This window comes from Urocitellus parryii, unplaced genomic scaffold (assembly GCF_045843805.1).
Source record: "Urocitellus parryii isolate mUroPar1 unplaced genomic scaffold, mUroPar1.hap1 Scaffold_53, whole genome shotgun sequence".
NCBI lineage: Eukaryota > Metazoa > Chordata > Mammalia > Rodentia > Sciuridae > Urocitellus > Urocitellus parryii.
In genome coordinates, this window is record NW_027554068.1 from 2,895,464 (window position 1) to 2,918,563 (window position 23,100).

Consider the following 23,100-nt stretch of genomic DNA (forward strand, 5'->3'; position numbering starts at 1 on the left):
TCTAAACTTCTCAAGAGAAGGGCCTCATGTTCTCCATGTCATGTAAACTTTCCAAGGTGCTTGGCAGCACTCTGTACCCTGTGGAATACTCAGTACCTTTTTGTTTGATGTTACTGATGTTTGATGTTGCTCCCTTAAAATCTACTATTAAAATGTAGCAAAACTGATACATTGTTCTTTCTGTTTTCTCATACTATAAAACATGTATATCAAAGTGATAATTTAAAAAAAACCTTTTTTTTTTGGTTGTAAATGGACACAGTACCTTTATATTTATATGTGGTGCTGAGGATCAAACCCAGTGCCTCACATGCAACCCCAGCCCCTCAAAGTGATAATTTATATGAAGAAACATTTAGCATCCTTCACATAAGAATGCTTTTTTAACCTCTATTTATTTATGTGGCGCTGAGGATTAAACCCAGGGCCTTGCCTGTGCTAGGCAAGTACTCTACCACTGAGCCACAACCCCAGCTGCCACCAAAGAATGGGGTTATATGGAAAAAAAGGATGCTTTGTATGAATGTCTGTTTCATCAGCATTAAACAAACTTAAATTGAACATTGTCATCAGCTTAGCTTTAATTAAGATATGAATGACCAAACCTCCCCCCCCAAAAAAGGTGATTTTATCTTGAAGCAATTAACACAAAGCAATCTGTATCTCACAAATTAGTTGTTTAAATTTACTTTCTAGTGTGGGAGGGGATGAGTCACTGGACAATAATTACAACTATAGCAGTAATACTTTCAGGTTGAAACACTACTGCTTCACAAATGAAATGATTTTAGTAACTAAATTCAAACACAATTTGCTGGAGAGGACTTCTAAAACTTTTGATACAAAAGTATAATTGAATCAAGGGACAGTATTCTCTACACAACCTGTACGTGGGCAGCTACCTTGGGCTTTGCTACAGAAGTGGTACAATCAGATGGATGTAAGGAGAGGCAACTATGGGTGGGTTCAGAACTGCTCAGATAAACTACATAGAACACATTATAACTTACTAATAGAATAAATACAAAAAAGGCTTTAGAGGGAAAACTACTGTTGCTTTGAATAAAATAATAAATCTGCCTTTCCTTGAAAATCTATCTTCCTAGCTGACATCACCTTTATTTAAATGCTATTTTAAAATTAGGAGTTATAGTAACTTCAGCATTGCCTTGTGTCCTGTAGAGGTTGAAAGATACATTCAAAATGTGTTTGTGACTTAAATTTTATTTTACATGGTTAAAAATGGCATAAGCTATTATATGGTTTTCCTCTTACACACAGCTGCTGCTTCTACTATTAAATGGAGGTTATGTAGATTGAATTCTTCCTAAAGGACTCAAATTCTTTTTGATTCTGAGTTATCTTCAGAATTTTAGAGATTTTGTTTCACAGAGATTTTGTTTCACACTGAAGCTTTTGCCCCTATTTTGAGAATACTTAGGGGACATAAAAAGAACAATGATATGTTATGTTCTAGGTTTCAACAATCCTATTACTTTCTAGAATTTAAAAGAATGGAAGAATCTGGTCTAGCAGTAAGCAAAAGTACCAGGCTTTTATAATTTTATTTAAATCTTAAACCTCTTTAAAATGTACTGTTAAAATTGCCGTAATTAAAATTACAGTTCTGGAGAGCTAGTTCTTAGAAACATTGTTTTAAAGACAGTAGTTACAGATTCAGGACTTGCTTTAATTGATTTTTAAATAAAATATATTTGAGTATCTATCAAAAAAAAGAATTTAATTCAGCCTATAGTTGCTGATTAAAGACATTATAAGCCTTAGAGTTTCATTCATTCTTAGAGGATTATACTTTTCTAATTTTTTTTATCATATTCCTTGAAAATCAGTGGCAAGGTATGGGAAAGAGAAGAGTGTGTTGTGTACATTTTTAAAAAGAAATTTCCTAATTTTTTATAGACACAACATACCACCTTATATTTTACTGTTATAATGCAATAATGGCAAAAGCAGTAGAACTTCAGGTCAAACAACTCTTGCTACCAATGTAAACTCATTCTCAGAAAACCATTCTCACATGGACAGTGGTTAGAAAAAAGTACATGAATGTGCTACAAAAATAGAGCCACAAGACTTCTCACAAGTAAAAGAAATCCTTTGTAGAAGTCCACAGTTGACCAAGGTCCAGCCTCCTTAACAGTGAGCAACAGGGAATATGCTGACAAGTCACCATCTTCAGTTCTGAGAGTGAGTTGACATGCTTCCCCAATGGCACAAAGTCTCATGACGATCCAATGAATCAACAGACACTTGGGAAATATTAATAAACATTTTTTATGAACTATTACAACAAAGAACTTCAGCAAGAAGGAAAATGAAGTTTATGATCTTTGAGTAAAAATTTTTAGTGTAGCAGTCTCTGCGACCAGATATTGAAAGAGAAAAAAAAAATCAAGCTTATAAAACACCATTTCTCTGTTATCAACTGGAATACACTAAAAATAGGATAATGGAAATACATGTTCTTAAAGCATTTCCACAGGAAATGTCCATAATTATGACACTCTAAATCATTTAGCAATTGTATATGCTACATTAACTAAAACAAATGTATTCCTTATTGCACATTTTAAAATTGGAAGGATACTCTAGCTTAAGTGGGGGATATTTAGGGGGAAAATATTTTGGCTCAAAATGTATACTGCACCAAGGCAGCTTCATTCTAAAAACATAAACCATTTAAAATAAACTTTTATATTTTGAAGCCAATAATCCTTTAACTTGATGAATAGTTTATAGTCCATTTTCTGACTAAGTGTCAAAGGTTAATTTTATGGGCCCTGTTTTAAGGCCTGTGAACAGCCCTCACTAATCTGAGAATTAGGTGTAGGTGGAGGTTCATCTTTAAAGCCTGAAGGCATTAAGTCTTTTGCAGCAGGTGGTGGCCCATAGTCTTGGGGACCATGAGTTGGAGGTGGTAATGGGGCACCAGGAATGAAGTACTCTCTTGGGCCAAATGAGCCTAAAGGTCTAAATGGTGCTGGTGCGGGTCCTGGAAAAAAATCACGAGGGTCAAAAGGCAAATCCCATTTTCCAGGTGGAACACCTGGTGCATATTCTCTGAAGCCTATTGGTGGACACATACCAGGACCTGGAAAATAAAAAGGAAGTTATGTAAATACCCAGAAATTTCTGAACTAGGGTGATTTCAAGTATGTTAATATAGTCTTTAATTTCTCCCAAGCCTAGAACATCAACTGGTGAACATCCTGACTTGCCAGATGAGGCAAACTGAGATGGAACAAGTTTAGTTATAGCCTTTGACCAACCAGCCATGAAGCAACATATTAAGGATTTAAACATGGCTCTACCTAGCTCCAGGCTTGTCTTTTTTCTTTCCCTACTATATAATTGCAGAATTATTTCTATCTCACAAGAGCTCCATTTATATTTGGAAGTACTATATTACCATGACAAGATGATAGATCATGAAATAAGAACTTCACTACATCAAAGAAATATTGATAAAAGGAAATTCCACTATAATTACTGTATCCATTAAAAATTCATGAAGTATTTCAGCATGGACTTTACACATGCCATCAGAATCAAGGTGCATGCCCTCCTGAAAAAGGCCTTCCAAAGCCACCTAATTAAATCAGCAATATTTATTAGGTCACTGTTAAATCCTCCTCTTTAACACTTCCCTCTGACTTTTCTCAAGGTAAGGAGGGTTTGACTTTTCTATATTCTATAACCTACTGCTTATGCTTCCATTATGGGTGATTACAAACTTTATGTTATAGGATTTTCATATCTGTGACAAAATTTTAAGTTATGGCATGTGTCTCATCCACCTTTCCATCTATTGCAGTGCATATCAACAGATTTTCAACAAACATCTGCAGAAGTAATATTTCTGGCTTTTCTGTATATAGCCCCTTATCCTTGTCTATGAGAGATAGCTATTGCCTATCTCAGTATAAGATTATGTAGTGTCCCATATGTCCCAGAAAACTGGAGGAAAAGTTAAAATGTACTCAGCTTTATCCTTCCATTGTTAAGACCTGAGATAGCAACCAACTGTTTTAGCAAGCAATAGAAATGAAAGATGAATGTGATTTATAAGTCAATCACTACTGTTCAGATCATCATACCAAACGGTGGAGGAATTGGCCGAGGCCCAAAAGGCCCACCAAGCTGACGTGGCGGTCCATACCAAATGGGAGGTGGTGGAGGCCGTCCCATCGGGGGTCCCATGAAGGGTACCCCTGAGAAAGGAGGGGGCCCTTTCATAGCCATATGAACCTGCAATTTAAGATTTGAAAGCAGTTAAAAGTTTTAAAATTCCTATGTATTAAGACAAAGTACCAACACCGATAAAAGCTAAAACCCAAAACAGGCACCTGTCCAGAGAACACCATCAGTGCAACAAAACTACCCACCCCTCCTGTGTATTCCCACCGACAGCTTACAGAAGTTGGAAGGATGCCACAAGAGGGAGCAGTTTGTTACTGATTATATCTGCACAGGAAAGGGAAAGGCAAGAGGACTGGCAGAGGTTATTAACAGAGGTGATTTCTGACCAGTATGTCATGCTGTATTCACTACAATCTATTTCAAAGGGAGTCCCCCCCCTCCCCATCACTTCCCTTTCATCACAATAGCTCATTACTTCCATATTAAGAATGAACAGAATAAAATGAAAAATCCATTCTCTACCCATGTAATAATAGCTACTATTCAGAGTATCTTCAGTAAGTCTTTCATATATTATTCAACCTCTGAGATCTTTAAGTAGACTGTCTTATTTTAAATAAGAGGGAACAAAAGCAAATGGAATATCATAATTTGTTGAAGGCCACACTGCATATTAAAGGAACTCAATCCCAGGTTTGCCTCCAAGCCATGCTTTTCCCACCTCTACTCCTCTCTAACAATGGGTCTTTTCTCTCTTTTAAATCTTCTACTACAAAGGGATTTGGGGTCTTATCTAAGGTGCCCTTAGATTTCTCTAGAGATGTATATTCCTGGAATATATATACACTGGAACTTGAGAAGTATTTTCCATCACAGTGCTATATACACAAATTAGGAAGACAAAGCTTTAATATTTACATTCATTTACTGTACACCATTTGAGATATTGATTTATCATTTCCTATGAGTAGTGGGTTTGAAACTAAACAATTAAAATTTATTTTGTTATAGAGCTGCAGAAGACCTACCAGATATAATAGCAACACAGTTACAAGAGAATATACTTATGTGAACAAATGAGACCATTTCTTGGGACTGGCTCAAGAGGTCATTTTAGATGATCATTGTTTCATTGAAACAGTATTTCAATTTCAGAAAATCTGATACCAATCTAATTCAAATCACTCAAAATAGGGTTTGCACAAATGGAGGAATTCTTAAATAACATTCTTCCAAAAAAATAAAAAAATATATGAATTATATAATTTATAATGAATTTACTTTGCCTTAGAACATTCAACACAAAACACCATATAAAGTTAGAGTGATAACTTTTCACATTCTGTAGTTCATTACAGTTGTACACACTTAAGCAACATTCCCAAGTTAAGGAGAAAAGTAAGCTCAATATTGCATGCAGTTTACAGCAAACAAGATCAGTGTCATGCTCTGAATATCCTTCCCAGAAATGCACAGAATAAAACCCAATTCAGTTCTCAACCTCTAAGCATCCAACTGGATGCTCAGTCAAAGAAGTAATGGTGGAGACTGAGGGGGTCTCAGGTTCTTGGGGAACAGTTTGCTTTTTAAAAAACAAATGGGATTGTACAAATAGAACACAAAGAAGGATAAAGCAAAGAGCAAGTACTGTAGGAAAGCTACATGTTCCTGCATGACCACATGATTCACAGTAACTACAGAACTTACCTTGCCCTCATTCGTAACCTTAGCTGGAGAAGAACTTCTGGAGCTGCTGTTCATGTGAGGTGGAACACATCCTGGGTCTGTTAGAGATCAAAGAATGGATTCAGACTTATTCTAACATGAAAAGAATAAAAATCATCCATCCACAATTACAGATTCTTTGAAATTACTTGGTCCCTTTACCAGAGGCAACAGGTTTCCCAGATGCCTCAGAAGACCAGTACGAGGTAAAGGTCCATCCATTGACCCTTGGGAAAGAAAGATCAGAGCCCTTGTATGTATTTTTCAGAAGAAATAAACCACTGGTGGACAGGTCAGGATTCAACAATACCTAGAAAGCAAAATGAAAAATGGGTTGCCCAGAGGTTGGGGTCATACCTCAGTTGTAGAGTGTTTGCCTAGCATGTGTGAGGCACTGGGTTTGATTCTCAGCACACATTTAAAAAATAAATAAAGATATCATGTCCATCTACAATTAAAAATATTTTTTTAAAAAAATGGGCTGCCCAATACGTAAATCACAATTTATGAAGAGACTTAAGTAAAATAAAGAACTGCCTTGGGTTGATAGAACAGCAGATTAATAAGTATTGGTCCTAAACTTTAAGCTATAGACTTGAAGTATGTGTAGGCTGGCTTTTCTTTAGTCTGTATAACCTGACTTCCAATCTTACCAAGACTACAGTCCTATTTAGAATTGGAAATAAGACTCAGTATTTTCATGTAGGAAATAAAGTATGCTACATAAAGTTTAAGGCTACTTTTATAATATTTGGGAAAGGAACACCATAGAGATTTAATTTAAAGATAAAGGTTTACACTTCACAGAGTAAAATTTAAAAGAAAAAAACAATACAGAGACCTCCAGGAAAAAAAAAAAATGTTTTCTATTCTAGAACAGATTTTACAGAAAACATTCACTAAGATAAAGTAAGAAATTATCTTCTATATATTGTACAGGCCCAAATTATATGTTTTCATTAAAATATTCAAAAGGGAAAAAAAAAACAAAACCTTGAAGCAACATGTGAATGCTAACCAAATCCGTTTCTAGGCATATCTTTTCGATTAAGAGTAGCAGAAGGAGGTCTCCCAGCTGGCTCTGCTGTCAGTGGAGGGGAACATTCTCCACCACTCAAGGGGGATGGACCAAAAGAGCCATTATGGCTCAGTGGACCTAAAGACAACAATGCCGTGCTACTACTTTAAGGCAGCCTTCTCCCTGACACCAACCCTCACCTCCCGCTTTAGCAAATCATTCAGATTATTTCATAACCATTACACACAGAAATAAAAAGTAATTTACATACATTATGCACCAAGAAATAAAATAGCTCCTTTTACAAAGTGCCCCCTACCTCTCCGAGGAGGATTTTGTAAATTTGGTCTTCCCGGCATAGGTTTTACAATCACGGGTTCATCTTGCCGCACTGCCATCTTTTGGGTCATTTCCAATAGTCTTGAATATTGAGAAAGAATGGGCTGAATTATGAAACAGCAATCTATTCCTTCACAGATAATATCTAGGATAACCTTAAAACACTATAAAACATATAGTAAGATACCAAAATCACATACTTCTGTCTCAAATCAGCAGCTTCCCTTTTCTCTTCAGCTATAGCTCTTTCTGCAGAACGAGCTTTGAGCTATTAAAGAGAAAATATTCAAATTCAGTTGCGGTAGGCTATGCACAAAATAAAGAAAAGGGGGAAAAATCTTACCCAATTATCATGAGCTTTCTTCTCATGCATAGCAATCTGAAAAAGACAACACATTAAAAAAATATGTTTTTAGGGACTCATTATAATAGCCTATAATTGTCTGTATTAGATATCAAAGAATTCTGCAACTACAGGACAGTATTAATTACTACCTGGTTTTTAAATGAGCGCTCAGTTTTCTGTAGTTCTTTTTCCATCTCTTCAATTCTCCGCCTAAGAATTACAACAATTGAATAACATTTGAAACATTCTGACCATTTTCCCTTTATTCCATCAGCTATACTTTTAAAGACGTTATCATACATAAGAAAAACATTTCTATGGTTATATGAATCCAGTGTGATCAAAACTAATACTACAGGCCAGGTGCAATGCCACATGCCAGTAATCCCAATGATTGGGAAGCTGAGGCAGGAGGATCACAAGTTCGAGGTCAGTCTCAGCAATTACGTGGGAACCTATGCAACTGAGACCCTGGCTCAAAGTAAAAAAAAGGTCTAAGGATGTAGCTTAGTAGTAAAGCACCAAAAATAAATAAATAAATAAATAAATAAATAAATAAATAAATAAATAAATAAATAAATTAAATAAAAACCTAATACTAATAACTTCTTTATCATTTAATTGCTAGAGATTCTGAATGATAAATTATAGTTTCCTTAACTGTTCATGAGTGTGTTCTCAAGTAATTCTGCTAGAAATATCTTCCTCCTTAAAACTTTTTTTGTTTTTTTCAAATTATATCCATAGAAGATTTCCAAGGTCTATCAAATGCCACACTTTTGTGGGTCTTGATACATCACACAGCAAACTGATTTCTTAAAGAATTACTACAACATACAAAACCCCCAGAACTGTTTGCATTGACCAAGTTCCCTATGGTCTTGCCCATTAGGTATAAGTAAATCTTTGTTAACATTTTTCATTTGTTAAGTTGAAATTTATTTTTTCTCCTGTGTGAATTGAATGTATTCATATCCTCTCGTTATTTATACTTCCAAGCTATTTTCTTCTATCTACACAATGTAAAAAAAGATTAAAAAGAAAGCTAACACTAGTTCATTAGACACTGACACCCTCCTTTAGAAACTGAACTCACTTGTAATTTTTAACTTCCTGTACAGCGGAAACCACCTTTTCATCTGCAGCTGACAGCTGCTGCTCTTTTTCTAGTCTCTCGTATTCTTCTTGGCTCAGTTTCCTAAAATAAAGCCAGTTATCAAATCAAAAGTTTTTCTTTGTGAATATCACTTCCCACAATTCTATAAAATGCTTAGGCACATAAAATAGAAATTCAAACCTGCAATTTCGTAAATCAAACTCTGGCAAATCACTTACATTTTCTAACTTCTCCTCTTAATTCTCTACTTACCAGTAAATAAAATAAATGTGAAAACAACATGTGCCCCAAGGGCAAGTCTCCTGTGTGTAAGATAATAAAAACTCACTTTACTTCAATGTGGAAGATCAGGACTGATCAACCTAACATAATTAAACATATTAGGATAAAGCAGGGGATAATTCTTTTCTCGTTTCTGCCATGGGTAGGACATTAAGTATATCTTTGTCATGGGGGAACTCTTCTCAATCCAAGACTGGTACCATAATAAAGATATAGTCAGTCAAAGAAAAAATCTTCTAGAATATGTCTTTTAGCTATGCAATTTACCACAGAACATTTTTCACACTTTAGATATCTATTTCAAAAGAATTGTAATTAAGCAAAAAGACCAATCTGAGTTTTGATAATGCCTGTCAACCAGAAAAAGAAGCCAAACTGACCTACAATCAGAGTATTATCTACTGACAAGTTTTAACTCTGATCATGAAACTCAAGATGTTCATCTACTGAGACAAAGGTAGACACATTTAATGATTTAAAAAATACTATTTTCTGCTATCCTTGTACTACCCTCTTTAGCCATAGTTCCAATTCAAAAGATAATTAACTTGAAACTTAATTTTCCATAAATCAGAAGAACTATAGTAAAAAAGGATTATTGATACCAAATAGAAAAAGGGGATTATATATTCTTATATAGCTTCTCATTTAATTCTTCAGCAAGTATTTTATGAGTGGCTATAATATACTAGTTACCTTGTAAGATGCTAAAGAATAAAAGAGTTCACTGTTTCAGGTATAAATGATGCCTAAAGGAATATAATAATTTTCCCCACTGGCTTAAGAAGGAATATGGAGAAAACTAAATCTTGAAGGACAGAGAGAATTTTGTTTCCAATTATCAAAGAGTTAGTCTGAGGAGCACTAAGAAAAATCAAAATATCTTTATAAGAATATAAAATTGTGTTTGAAGGGATCCAAGCTAAAAAGGCAGTGGAGATATATGGATGTGGCCAAGATCCATTAGAAAAAGGAATCTCAGAATTACAAGTAAGGTTGGCACTTTAAGGTACTTTTCTCCTAGGTTTACCCACATATTGAACATAACACAAAGATATAATGAGTCTGAACTAAGCCTTCATCCAATTCTTGGGCTTAGAAGAAAAAAAGAAGTGTTTGGGGCTACAAATAAAGGGACCCTTAATAAAAGCCCTAGCCTTTGAGTTTAGATTAGAAAATACTGCACACTTAAGTGATGAACAGGCAAAAAATCCAAAAGGAATAATACTGAAACATTGAAAAGACAAGTCATTTTTGAATTATCTTAATTGCTGACTAAGTTTAAAGTGACAATCTTACTCAAGTAACCTCAACACTTTTCTATAAGAAGATAACTTCATCTTAGTCCTCAAATTTCATCTATAATTATCACAACAATGTTAGCCAATCAAAACTGACCAGGCACTCCATAAGACAAAATTCTGTGAGAAAAAATCCCACAGAAAAGAAAACCACCTAATGGGGTTATCTGCACATGTTTTAAAATCACTGTGCTTTATACAGTCAAAAGAGTAAAGTCAAGATTATGAATTTCAGGGCTGGGAATATAGCTTAGTTGGTAGAATGCTGCCTTGCATGCACAAGACTCTGAGTTCAAACCCACCACCACAAAAGAGGAAAAAAAAAGATTATGAATTTTGTCAAAGGATTAGAAACTATAAAACCAAGAAAAGGTTGGGTGTGGTGACCTACCTACAGTAGAAGATACTCAAGAGGCAGAGGCAGAATGATGAGATTAAAGATAGCTTGGAAAGCAGTAAGACACTAGTCCCTTATGAGAAAGAGCAAGGAGTCTGGGGAGGTAGCTCAATAGTAGAGCACATGGCTCAATGTCCTGGGTTTGAGCTGTAGTACTGAAATAGGACTGGGGTTGTGGCTCAGTGGTGAAGCACGTGCCCCACATGTGTGGGGCATTGGGATCAGTCCTCAACACCACATAAAATAAATAAAATATTGTGTTGGGCTGGGGATGTGGCTCAAGCGGTAGTGCGCTCGCCTGGCATGCGTGCAGCCCGGGTTCAATCCTCAGTACCACATACAAACAAAGATGTTGTGTCCACCAAAAACTAAAAAATAAATATTAAAATTCTCTCTTTCTCTCTTAAAAAATCCTATAAAAAATAAAATAAAATATTATGTCCCTCTACAACTAAAATAATATTTTAAACCCTGAACTTTTTAAAATCCTAAACTCAATGAATGATTTTAGCAGCAGATTTGGGAAGTAAAATAAATCCTAGCACTTTTAAGATAGGTCAGAAGAAAATATCCAGAAGAAGTAAATCCAGAATGTAGGAGGCATGGGAAATCAAATTCTAATATGCATTATTATAATCAGAAGAGAGAATGAGGTAAAATCAACATTTAGAAAAAGACTCGAAAATTCAAGAAATGTTTAATGGTCCCAAGCAACATAACTGCAAGAGAAAAAGTGGGTGGGGTGGGGAAAACTACACCTAGGCACTTCCCAATACAACTGTTAAAAAAACAGAGAAATGACTACAGGAACTAGGGGAGGGATAAGACCAAACAACAATGATAATGGATTCCTTAATGAAAAAATTTAAAACAGATGGTAATTAATTGGATATTTTTAAATTGCTAAAACTAAGTAACAGTCAAAATTCAGTAGCCAAAAGAAAGAACCTTTAAAAAATGGAAACTGGTTTTAACTCTAATCATGAAGTTCATGTCAACCTAACACAGATTATAAAGGTAGCAATATTTAGTGGATAAAATACTATTCTCTATTTATCCTTGTACTACTTTGATACACTAATCAAATCTATCATTAAAGGACAATGTTCAAATAGAATGAAAATAATTTCAAATAAGAAACCAACAGTGTAGAATGCAGAACTACAGAAACTTTAAATATGTGTATAAATTGAATGAATGTTTTGTGGAGTTCACAGTATATGAAGTACTAACATACAATGCCACAACAGTTATCTGATTCAGGAGCTACTTAAAGCCCATAAAAAGATAATAAACCTATTAATCTATGTCAGGTTGTTATTAAATCCAGAATATATACCATGGCCTTTAAATTATGAGAAGATGAATAAAATTATAATTATAATTATATAATTATAATTCCATTATAATTTAGGATTACATCAAGCTTATACAGGGGATGAGGAAAATAATTAAAAATATTTAAACTATTAAAAAGATACAAGGGGGGCTGGAGATGTGGCTCAGCGGTAGCGCGCTCGCCTGGCATGCGTGCGGCCCGGGTTCGATCCTCAGCACCACATACCAACAAAGATGTTGTGTCCGCCGAGAACTAAAAAATAAATATTAAAAATTCTCTCTCTCTCTCTCCTCTCTCACTCTCTCTTTAAAAAAAAAAAAAAAGATACAAGGAAGAAAAAAAAGAACAGGTCATCAAATAGAAAGCAAATTCTTCATAAACCACAGGCACATATTGACATGGACAGACTTATATTTTAGAAAGTCCACTCAAGCGGCTATAGAGAAAATTAATAAGAATATATTATATAAAAGAATATATATATTATATAAAGTAATATATATTATATATATTATATATTATATAAAGTAATATATATTATATATATTATATATTAATTATATATATATTATATAAAAGAATATATATATATAAATGCTGAAGAGTAAAATCAGGTGCAAATAAATAAAATCTGACACACAAACTATTTTTAGAGAATTCAAGTATTTTTGTGGATTAAAAACTTCAAATGAACTTTCAAAAAATAACTAGCTCCACACTGAGAAGATTAATATATAAATATATACTACAAACAAGTACTTCTGTAATCATAACTCCTAAGGTCCTTGCCACAGTTCAATTTTTAGTGTGAACATCTGAGATATTCAAGTCCAAAACTTGTACCATCAATAAGTAAATATTATTCCTTTTTGAAGTTTTTATTCTACTAAAACATGTCATTCCAAATCACTCAGTATTTTTAAAGGTCCAGAGTTAGAGATACAAGTTCAAAACATTAGAATTACATAACTGATCACAATGAAAGGTAATTAAAATAAGTAGTGGGATCATAGAAAGGGTCTAGATCTTTGAGAGGTATTTCCACATAAGTGACTGTTAATACCAGTTTACCACTTCCTGCCTTCATATGAATTTGACAATTGATTACGATGTCCTCACAGCCTTAGTTTATGGTTCCAACTACCTCAGGACTCTTAAGACTGACGATGGAAAGAAAAATGCAACTTATAGGAAACAAAACACAAAGGAAAAAAGACAAATCTCTACTTATTACAACTAGAAGAAATTGTAAATAATCTTAAGAAAAGATAAAATTATCTGTTAGTTCACACAGTGATAACAATAACAAACAATGAAAATCTTACTTTTGTAATGCCATCTCATTTTGCTGGTAGAGTTCATTTAAAATCTCCACTTTCTGCCTAAGAGTTTTGCATTCCTCTTCCAGTCCAACTTTAGAAGACCGTAGTGAATTGCAGTCACTTTCTAATTTCTTTATTTGGTCTGTAAAGGATAAAACAGTTTATCTCTATATGTGTACAAGGACTTAAGAACTTGTTTGAGGGAGTAGTGCCAAGAAAAGTAAGAAGCATGAAAGCAAGAAGCTTTATCTTTCCAATAAAATTTTAAGTCTTTCCAACATGGCAATTTCTTCTCAAGAAGAACCCACCTTCTAGATTACATTTTGTGGACTTCGAGGCTCTTAGCTCAAGTTGTGAAAGTTTTAGATCCTCTTCAACTACTGATATTGTAGTTTGTGTCTAAAAATTGCAGAAAAGAGAGGTATTCTTAAAAGTGAGGCACAGGAAGAATTCACAGGCACTATGGGACTCTTACAAAGAACTATACCCGAGAGACATCCATCATCTGCTTAATTTGATCTTTGATCTTCTCGTTCCGATCACCTAAAAAACAAAAGACTTTAGCTTTTTCTTTCCTTACTTTTAACTCTATATTCTCCTAACTTCCCCAAACTAAAGAATGATCGTGTTCAAACACCGGAAGAAAAAAAAATCAATTAAATAATTAAACTGATTAGACTAATGACTTTTAAGAGAATTGCAAGCTTAGATTTAAAAAAAGAGAGAGAGAGGTGAATTTCAGGTTGGGGTTGTGGCTCAGTGGTAGAGTGCTCACCTAGCATGTGTGAGGCACTGAGTTTGATCTTCAGCATAAAAATAAATAGAAGTAGAAACCAAAAAAAGGTGAATTTCTAGTTTGCACAACTAAAATGTTATCTCTGCTATTCTTGTAAGATAAAAGCTTTTCTTCTCTCTCAGATCTATCTTCACCTGGGCAAGTAAGTGTCTTATTTAGAAAGATTCAATCCTATATTTTCTCCCTGAATCTACTACCAGGTGTGGTTTGAAATACTTGCTATGTAAGCAATATCCAACTTGGGAGAAAACATCTGGAAATATTTTCCTCATCAGTAAACACTGTTACACTCCCTCTCTAGCTTTCTGATAGTCTCTAGCCTCTGTTCTCACAGCCTTAGTTTATGGTTCCAACTGCCTCTGGACTCTTAAGACTGACTGTGGACCTTAAAACCACAGAGCCATAGAGATGATGAGTATCAAAATCAAGTATCATCTGCATAAGTTAAGAAATAAATTTCTCTTACTGTACAATGTTCAATACTTAGAGGTATAGGATGTGACTATTGTAGCTGCAGTGTACTTACTAGTTTTCAATGGGATAGAAAAAGTCAGTGTTCTTCACATGCCTATTGCTACATTATACCGCAGCAACCCACCTCTGCCAATGCAACAGACATATCTATAGATCCAGTGATATGTGTCTACAACCCTGAAGCTTAAGAAGAAATTCATCCAGCTGAAAAGTGGCATCTGTATACTTAAAGACAGGAAAGCAAAAAAGGATTCAACCTCCCTGAGACTGATCTTACCTGCTCTCTCTCCATTGGTTAATTCATCTGACTCATCTTCTCTATTTTGATCCTCAGATTTAGATTCACATTGTAACCGATTCAACAGTGTGATATAATTAGTCAAAGCCTAGAAAAGAAGCAAAAGGTTGGAAGACTTTCGATTTTAATTCAGAAGATTTCAGGAGAATTCATGAGATGAAACATGTATTTGGAGTATAAACTTACTTTATTAGTATTATCTTCGTAACTAAGAGCTACTTGTAAATCTTTCTGGGACTTCTCAAATGATTTGATTTGTTCACTGAGCTCAGCATGTGATGTACTCCAGTCTTTGACTTCCTGCTGCAACTGAAAAGTCAAAACACATGAATTCCTATGGGTTAGGTAGGGGTTTCTGCACTGGATACATTAGGACTACAAGACTTAGACAAAGAAATAGAGAGCCATACTCCTCGGTGGCCTGCCTCAAACGAGGGGGTTGAGACCTTGGTTAAGGAAGAGGGCAGAGTGGCCCCAACTCTCACAGCTGCAGTAAGAACATCAGAGCTATCAGGAAGTTGACCCTGTTTTATTGCATTCCCCAGAAAATTGCTGTCAATTCAAATAATTTACCTCCAGCAGGAATGGCTGGGCACATATGACTGTCTCCTAAATTTAGATTCCTTATCATGTAATCTTCCCTTGGCCGGTGAATCAGTAACTACTCAAAACAGGATCATAAAATACTTAATTTTCTGTTTTAAAAAGTTTCTTTGAGGCTATGCAAGTTAATAACTGATTGATATTTTATAAGAAAAGCAATAATCCAAAAATCCAAAACAGATGGAGAACATATATATGCACTCAATTTGGGGAGCATTGTTTAAACTTTGCATATCTAGAAAAGGTCCTACATGAATATTCCTTACCTCAGAAACAGATCCAAGAAAGATTCACTTCTCTAGTTTACATTATGTATGACATCAAATTTTCTTTACCTGCTCTTTCTCCTTCTTAAGCATGGTATTTTCTTTCTGAAGCTGACAGCATTCCAACTTCACCTTCTCTTCACGAAGCTTAGTTTCATTGAGGATAATTTGAAGCTAATGCAAAACACTACAGTTAGTGAATTAGTTCCAAAGAAAAAACAAAGTTATACTTTCCCAAACCAGACATCATATAGTTCTTATTTTTTGCACATTTTAGCACACCTCAAATTTTTGGTTCGCAACAAAACTAAGATGTAGTATTAATATCCGTTAGCAAGAGTTGGCAGCTTTACCTCTGAAAGCTCAGAAGTATTCACTGAAATGACATCTTTAAGCTTCTCTATAGATTTCTTATTTTCCATTATCTGCCAGGTAAAAACAGAACACAAAATATGCATTAGGATTTCAGTAGAAATACTGATACATATGTGTGTGTGTGTGTGTGTGTGTGTGTGTACACACACACATATATATATATATACTAAAAAAGATAAACACAACAAAATATTTGTCAAGCCATCCCATTAAATTTCAGGTAAATGCAGGGGATCCAGCTTGGACTAAGCAAAAAATCAAGAAATGAAAGAGATGAGGGAAAATGAAGTCATAAATATTTCATGGCATCCACAACATTACTGTTTATGAGATAACCAGAAAAAAAGGACAAAGTATAGAAAACCATAATGCAATAAGTAAATAAAATGTTTTAAAGCATAGAAAATTAACTAATTAATTACTGTTTCAAATAAACCAGTTCAAATTAGTAATTTTTTTCGAGTGATAGAGAAAAAAATTTCCCAAGATCATTTTTAAAATTTTCTTATCTGAAGTAAAAAATGATAAAATTTAAGGAAGAATAGACTAATCTCACATACAGAAGAATTCCAAAAAAATTATAAAGATACTCGCTCCTTAAGGAAGTGGACATAACTCTGCAATCTTTGTTTGCAATGCCTGGGATTGAATCCTGGGCCTCATGCATGCTAGGCAAGTGCTCTACCATGAGCTGCATCCTGAGCTTGTAACTCTTCATACTTTAACTGTGGGCTGTGCATGGTAACTTCCAAAGAATGCAATATGACAAGGATTGGAAAGAATTTTTACAGTGGAGAAATCTGATAAATACTACCTCAGCTAGGTGATCAAGCTTACTTGGGGGTAGGATATTTCAGAACACACTCTACTATCTTTTGCAACTTTTATGTAATTACAGAAACTTATAGAAATTGAAAATGAAATATGTAAGTAAAATTTTTTTAAGTGCAGAAAATTCATTAATTCATTACACTTTCAAGTAAAAAGTAAACAAATACTATTCAACTGGACAATAGTTTTTTAGTTGTTCTGCATGTTTCCAAGGGCAGAGCAAAGCAATATGAAAATTATCCAAGGTTGAGAATAAAAATATTTCCTAGGCCCATAAAAATAATTTGTTGTATCAGTACTTAAAAGTTCCACAAAATGGGCAGAAGTGTGTTCAACTTCCTTGACTCCTAATCTTACTTTAGTTAACAGCTGGACTAAGTTCAACTTAACCAATTTTACAAAATATTTCAAAAGCCAAATTGCAGTAACACTTAGCAGCAAAACTCATACCAAGTCCTGATTCTTAGCATTCTGTTCTCTCTCAGATTCTAACATAACAAGAAGACTTTTAGCTCTCTCATCCAGAAGTTCATTAGCTTTTTCAAGAAGCTTCATTTCATCCTGGAAAAAAAAGGTGTCAAGATCACTCACTCATTACATTTACTTTTGAGTTTAGAATGTAATTCCCCCCAAAGAAGGGATTTTTACCTTATATTTAGTTACTTCATCAGAAAGAATCATATTTTGTTTCATGGTCTCTTGGACCTGCTGTTTCTTTGATTCCTTCATCTATGTAAATAAAGCATTCAGAATTAAGATACACAAATTATAGTGCTACTATACAAGTTACTTCCAGACAAGTGACCCTTTCCAGAAGAAAGCAGTACTTAATACATATGACTGCTTAGAATTTGGATGATTTGTAGGAAATAATGAAACAAAAATTTTAAAATACGATTTTAAATTAAAACAGGTAGAAATGATTCAAGCTAGAACCAAGGGAGAAAGAAAAAGAATAATTATACCTTCTGTTCATAATTTGACAATTTCTGCATTAGTTCCTCATTTTCTTTCATGAAATTGTTCACCTTTTTGGAAATTTGCTGTTCATTGACTAAAAGGGGGAAATACACAAGATTATTACAATCACTAAATGAAATTCAATTACTCAATCTACTAAAAGCAAAGACATGTTATATGGTACTATGAGGAAATACTTCTTAGCATAACTATTATGCTTTTAAAAAGCAATCTATGCTTATTAGCAATAAGAGTATAAAAATTATTAAAATTTAAGAAAAATATAAGAACAATGATATTTTGCTGGGTGCAGTGGTGCACACCTGTAATCCCAGTGGCTCAGGAGGCTGAGCTAGAAGGATCCCAAGTTCAAAGCCAGCCTCAGCAAGAGCGAGACACTAAGCAACTAAGTGAGACTTGGTCTCTAAATATAGGGGGTTGGGGATGTGGCTCAGTAGAGTGCCCCAGAGTTCAATCACAGGTACCCCTCCCATCCAAAATGATATTTCAATTTAAGCTTATTTCACAGATGGGAAATACAGTAAAGTGTTGTAGCTTGATATTCCTCCCTTCTCAAAACACTTTCTTTTCAGAAAATGGAATCATTTCATTCTTTGCAAAGAAAAACAGAAATGAAAACATACTGATTCACATTACCATTCTTTAAATTATCTACTCAATTACTTAATGCATGATTAAATAATTAGCATAGAAATACTCTTCAAATGTAATACATCTGCATTACATCAATATTCAAAGTTAATCTGCCCCAAATTAAAACTTATCATCATCTCCCTATCCACAATTTGTTCCTCCTCTTTATCTCCTATCTCAGAGTTGGAACCATCATCATCTACTCTATTATCCATGCTAGCAACCTAGGAATAGTAAAATTTTCAGGAGGTAAAAAAGATAATAGACATTAAAAGTCACTGTATCTATTTCTAACATACATAAAACACACATCAAACACCAATACAAAGGGTTATTACAAGTTTAAGAAACCTAAAAATTTACCTTGATATACTCTATCTTTTACCTAGGAGAGAGAAAAAAGATTAAATTTGATGTCAAACATATGCTCAATAGAAACAGTAAAACAACAGTCAGAATCATAACCAAGTGAGAATTTAATAACATTCTGGTTCAGGATAATAATTTATAGGATTAAAAATAAGTAAAGGTTAACAAGCCTTTTAAATATAATTGGTAGTGAGATTTCATAAATAGCCTCTGACATAAAAACACTAAGATATGTACCTTATTTCACAGTAAAGATGTGTGTGTGTGTATATGTGTGTGTGTGTGTGTGTGTGTGTGTCTTCAAAATCATTTACTTGACAATTCTAAATAACCAGGATAAAGTCTAGAAACAATGACTATTCAAAAGGAATCTGAGGAAACAATATTAAAGGCATAATCTTTGTACTAAGATATGCCACTTTCACTCACCAGAAAACATCTTAGAACTCCAATTTAAATTTGGCTATTGGCTGAATTTAGAAACTAAGAGGCTACATCATCTTATTTCTGCAAACCACTAAATATATAGCAAGAAATCTGAAAGGGAAGACTGCTAGAAGAAAATGCACAAGCAACAAGAGAAATGACAATTAACATATTCTGGAAAGGACAAAAACAATCATTTCCAAAAGACAGCAATAAACTGCCTGATAATAAAACCTAAGCAGAATTTTTTTTAAAACATCACTAAATTTCTTTGTAACTTAGCATATTACTTGTCCTTTCAAACTTATGTTATTAATGGTGATGGGATACTCAGATGTGTCCATGGATCATCCATGGGATCTTCGTAATAGGAAATTGCATTCAGAAAACTCCAACACAGAAATAAATGAACATTTCTTTAATGTCATAGCCTTGCTAACCTTTTACTCAAAATGGCAACAGAGGAAAATGGGAAGTAGCATAAAAGCAGTCATCTAAGGTAGGGACTAAAGTTCCAAAGTCAAATGCTGAAACTGAGGAGCAACAAGTTAGGAACCAGATCCCACATAACCTAGTGAAAAGAGAAACAGGTACCGCAGTTCTTGAAATGAAAGAAACAAGAGGGAGAAATATAAAATGGTTTCATGTTTTTCCCTTCTCTTTATCCTTCTATTTCCTTTTTCCTTTTAGCTGAGACAAAGTTCAATGAGATTAGAAAATTCCTCACAGGAATCCAGGCAAACGATTCTTCTATTTAAGAAGGGAATACTTTTTAAGAGATTTTACTCTCAATTGTACAAGGAGAGGAAACTTATCTTAACAATGATATGTCTGAAATAATTAAGAAATCAGAAAAAGAACACTCAGATTTGAAAAGATTTGTATCCAATGCTTTTGGCCTCTTTAAATGTTAGGATTTTCATATGCAAAGTCCATTTACCTAAAATAATTTTCTTCCAATTATGTTAAATAACTATGAAACAGAATAACCTACAGTACAAACATAAGTATGTATAAGCCTACACACACACACACACACACACACACTTATACATATATGTACACACATACACAGACATAGACTAATTCTGCTCAGGAAAAAAAAAAACTTAATGAACAAAACATTTAATGGATTTTTGGACAACACATAATCTATACTTCCAAATAAAAAGGTATTTTCTGAACATATGATCAAATCATAAAATCTGGGAAAATTTATATAAAAGACTGGAAAAATTATCTCATCTCCTTTTTCTCATTTTACTGTATTTCTTTGCAGCATTTCCCCCTGTTTATATGTGTTTATATTAACATACAGTTCATCAACATTTAAATCTTAGTTTCTGCTTTTTTCCCCACTTCACATTTAATTGTGAGCATTTTCTGTACCTCAAAGCTTTGAAATAAATAAATCTGCCTACTATTCCATTAATCAAACATACAATAACCCCTAAATAATGTTGTGCTAAGTCTTCAATCTAATACACTGTTCCATTGAAAAACATTACCAAAATCTTCAAAGCATAGTTATTTCTTTAAGATAGACTACTAGACATATATGCTACATAAAAGGATATTTATCTAACCTATCCCATCTTTTATCCCACTTTTAAGACTTCTGATACATATGAAACTACTGGTTAGGATGGCTGTAAGAATTACCAGTTATACCAACTGCACCCACACTAAATTATTTTATAAGGTTAGTTTGACTTAAACCACTAATTTGTGTTTTAGCAACTGAAAAAGAAAAAAAAAGGGGGGGCAGTGACTATATAAAATAATCCTTGTGCTTATGTGCTAAGGTATAAGTAAGTCAATTTACTCACAACAACAACAGTTCTCCAAAAGAAAATGAGAAAGGATACAATCCCAAAGAAAACAGTGAAAACTACAGGCTTCCATGGTAGTCCATAAAAATCAGGCCCAGGTTGAGTATCATCAGGCAATGTAGTAAACAGCTGAAACAGACAAATTAGAAAAAATGGGAAACCTTAAATTTATAACAAAACAGTCACAAAGAATCATGGCAATTCTAAACCAACCTCCTCATCAGAAATCCACCTCCTCAATATTTTCCAATAGCGTCTTCAAGAGAGAGGATACTGGCAGTCTCATATTTTTTGTTCTCTTGCAGTGTTTTCAAGTATAATGAATCTAAATACTTTTTAAAAAATATTTATGTATCTTTAGTTTTAGGGTGGACACATTGTTTTGTTTTTTATATGGTGCTGAGGATTGAACCCAGTGCCTCATGTATGCTAGGCAAGCGCTCTACCACTGAACCACAACCCCAGCCCGAATCTAAATACTTTAAATTGAGCATACATTTCCAGTTTGTAACAGGCCCTATATCATCACATTGTCTAACACCTGGCTAGAATCCCTCTGGATCATTCTTTTCTCTGATAACCTGGTTTTTAGAATTTAAAAAATTCATTTAAGACAAAAACTTAAATATATGAAAGAACTAATTAATTTTATGGCAACAAATAAAAACAATGATGATGTATGTATAAGATTTTATATCTTACTTCCATTCCACTCTTATATAAACAGATAAGTGACATGTAATTTCAGACAACTCTTGAAAACTGGCTTAGATAAACTTCTCTGAATTTAACATCCTTCTATAAAATTCAAAGCCTAATTTTAAATGGTTGCTCAAAGGCAGTGTAGTAAACACCTGCCTACTCTTCCGTTTTCACCGCCCTCTACAGGTAATACCAGATAACTGTCATCTGGGCCCAATTCCCCAGCAGTCTCTAAGGGAAAAGACCTGTAGTAACGTTAGCTGTTTGGATTGTTGGCTGCATTTCGGAACATACCATGAGGTTGTCACCTCTATTCCGTCAAAAAAAAAAAAAGTGCAAGTGGGGAAAGCTCAAGTCCACTCTCACCGGCCTCGCTTAACAATACAGTCACATCCTGCCTGCCTTGGGCCTGACACACTCCATTTCTCCGTCGCCATGACAGTCAGTGCACCCACTCTGCCAGAACTCAGCCACCCGCCTGCCAGAGCTGGGGTCCCTCCCTGGGAATGGGACCGTCACCTCCAGTAGCTTGGCTATGAGGGCTGCGTAGAGCATGGACAGGGGTCCCAGGAGCTCCGGGTCCCCCGGGGAAGCACAGTGGCAGGTACTGTGAGTCCATGGTGTAGGGACAGCTGAGCGGAAGTGATGCTTCCCTGCAGAACAGCACAGGACCCTGTCTTTCACTGTTTCCTACTTTGGGAGGACCCAGCGCAGGGGGCGGGTACTGGGAGTGAACTTTGCCTTCCTCCACAGGCGCTTTTTGCCCAAAGCACGTAAAATGCGTCATCAGAGAAAGCCACTGGGTGGACTGCAGTGAGCAGATGGAGGATGCCGAGGGGCGGGGCTGGGAGCGGAAAGAACCAACTGCAGAGCCCAGCGGGGGACAGCTCAAGGAGAGCCAAGCGGAAGAGTCCAAATGAAAGGACTCCAGAAGGAAAGACACTTACCTGTCCCTGGATTACTGCTGTACATAGGTGTAATCTTAATATAATCTTCTATTTGTTCCTTCTGTTCTTTGTTCTTTTTCTTTTCTTTCTTTCTGTCTTCTTTTGCAGAAATACCACTATCGGTATTTTTAGTGATTCCTCTATTGGCTTATTATTCCTCTATTGGCTATAACTCTGTTTTCTAATCTTAGTGCTTCAGAGTTTAGAATATACATCTTTA

The 23,100-nt window shown here is 34.6% G+C and overlaps 1 pseudogene; it reads right to left on the minus strand.

The window, feature by feature from the left end:
• Nucleotides 1-1,768: 1,768 nt before the first annotated feature.
• Nucleotides 1,769-23,100, minus strand: part of LOC144252707 (transport and Golgi organization protein 1 homolog) — a 29,168-nt pseudogene continuing 7,836 nt past the window's right edge.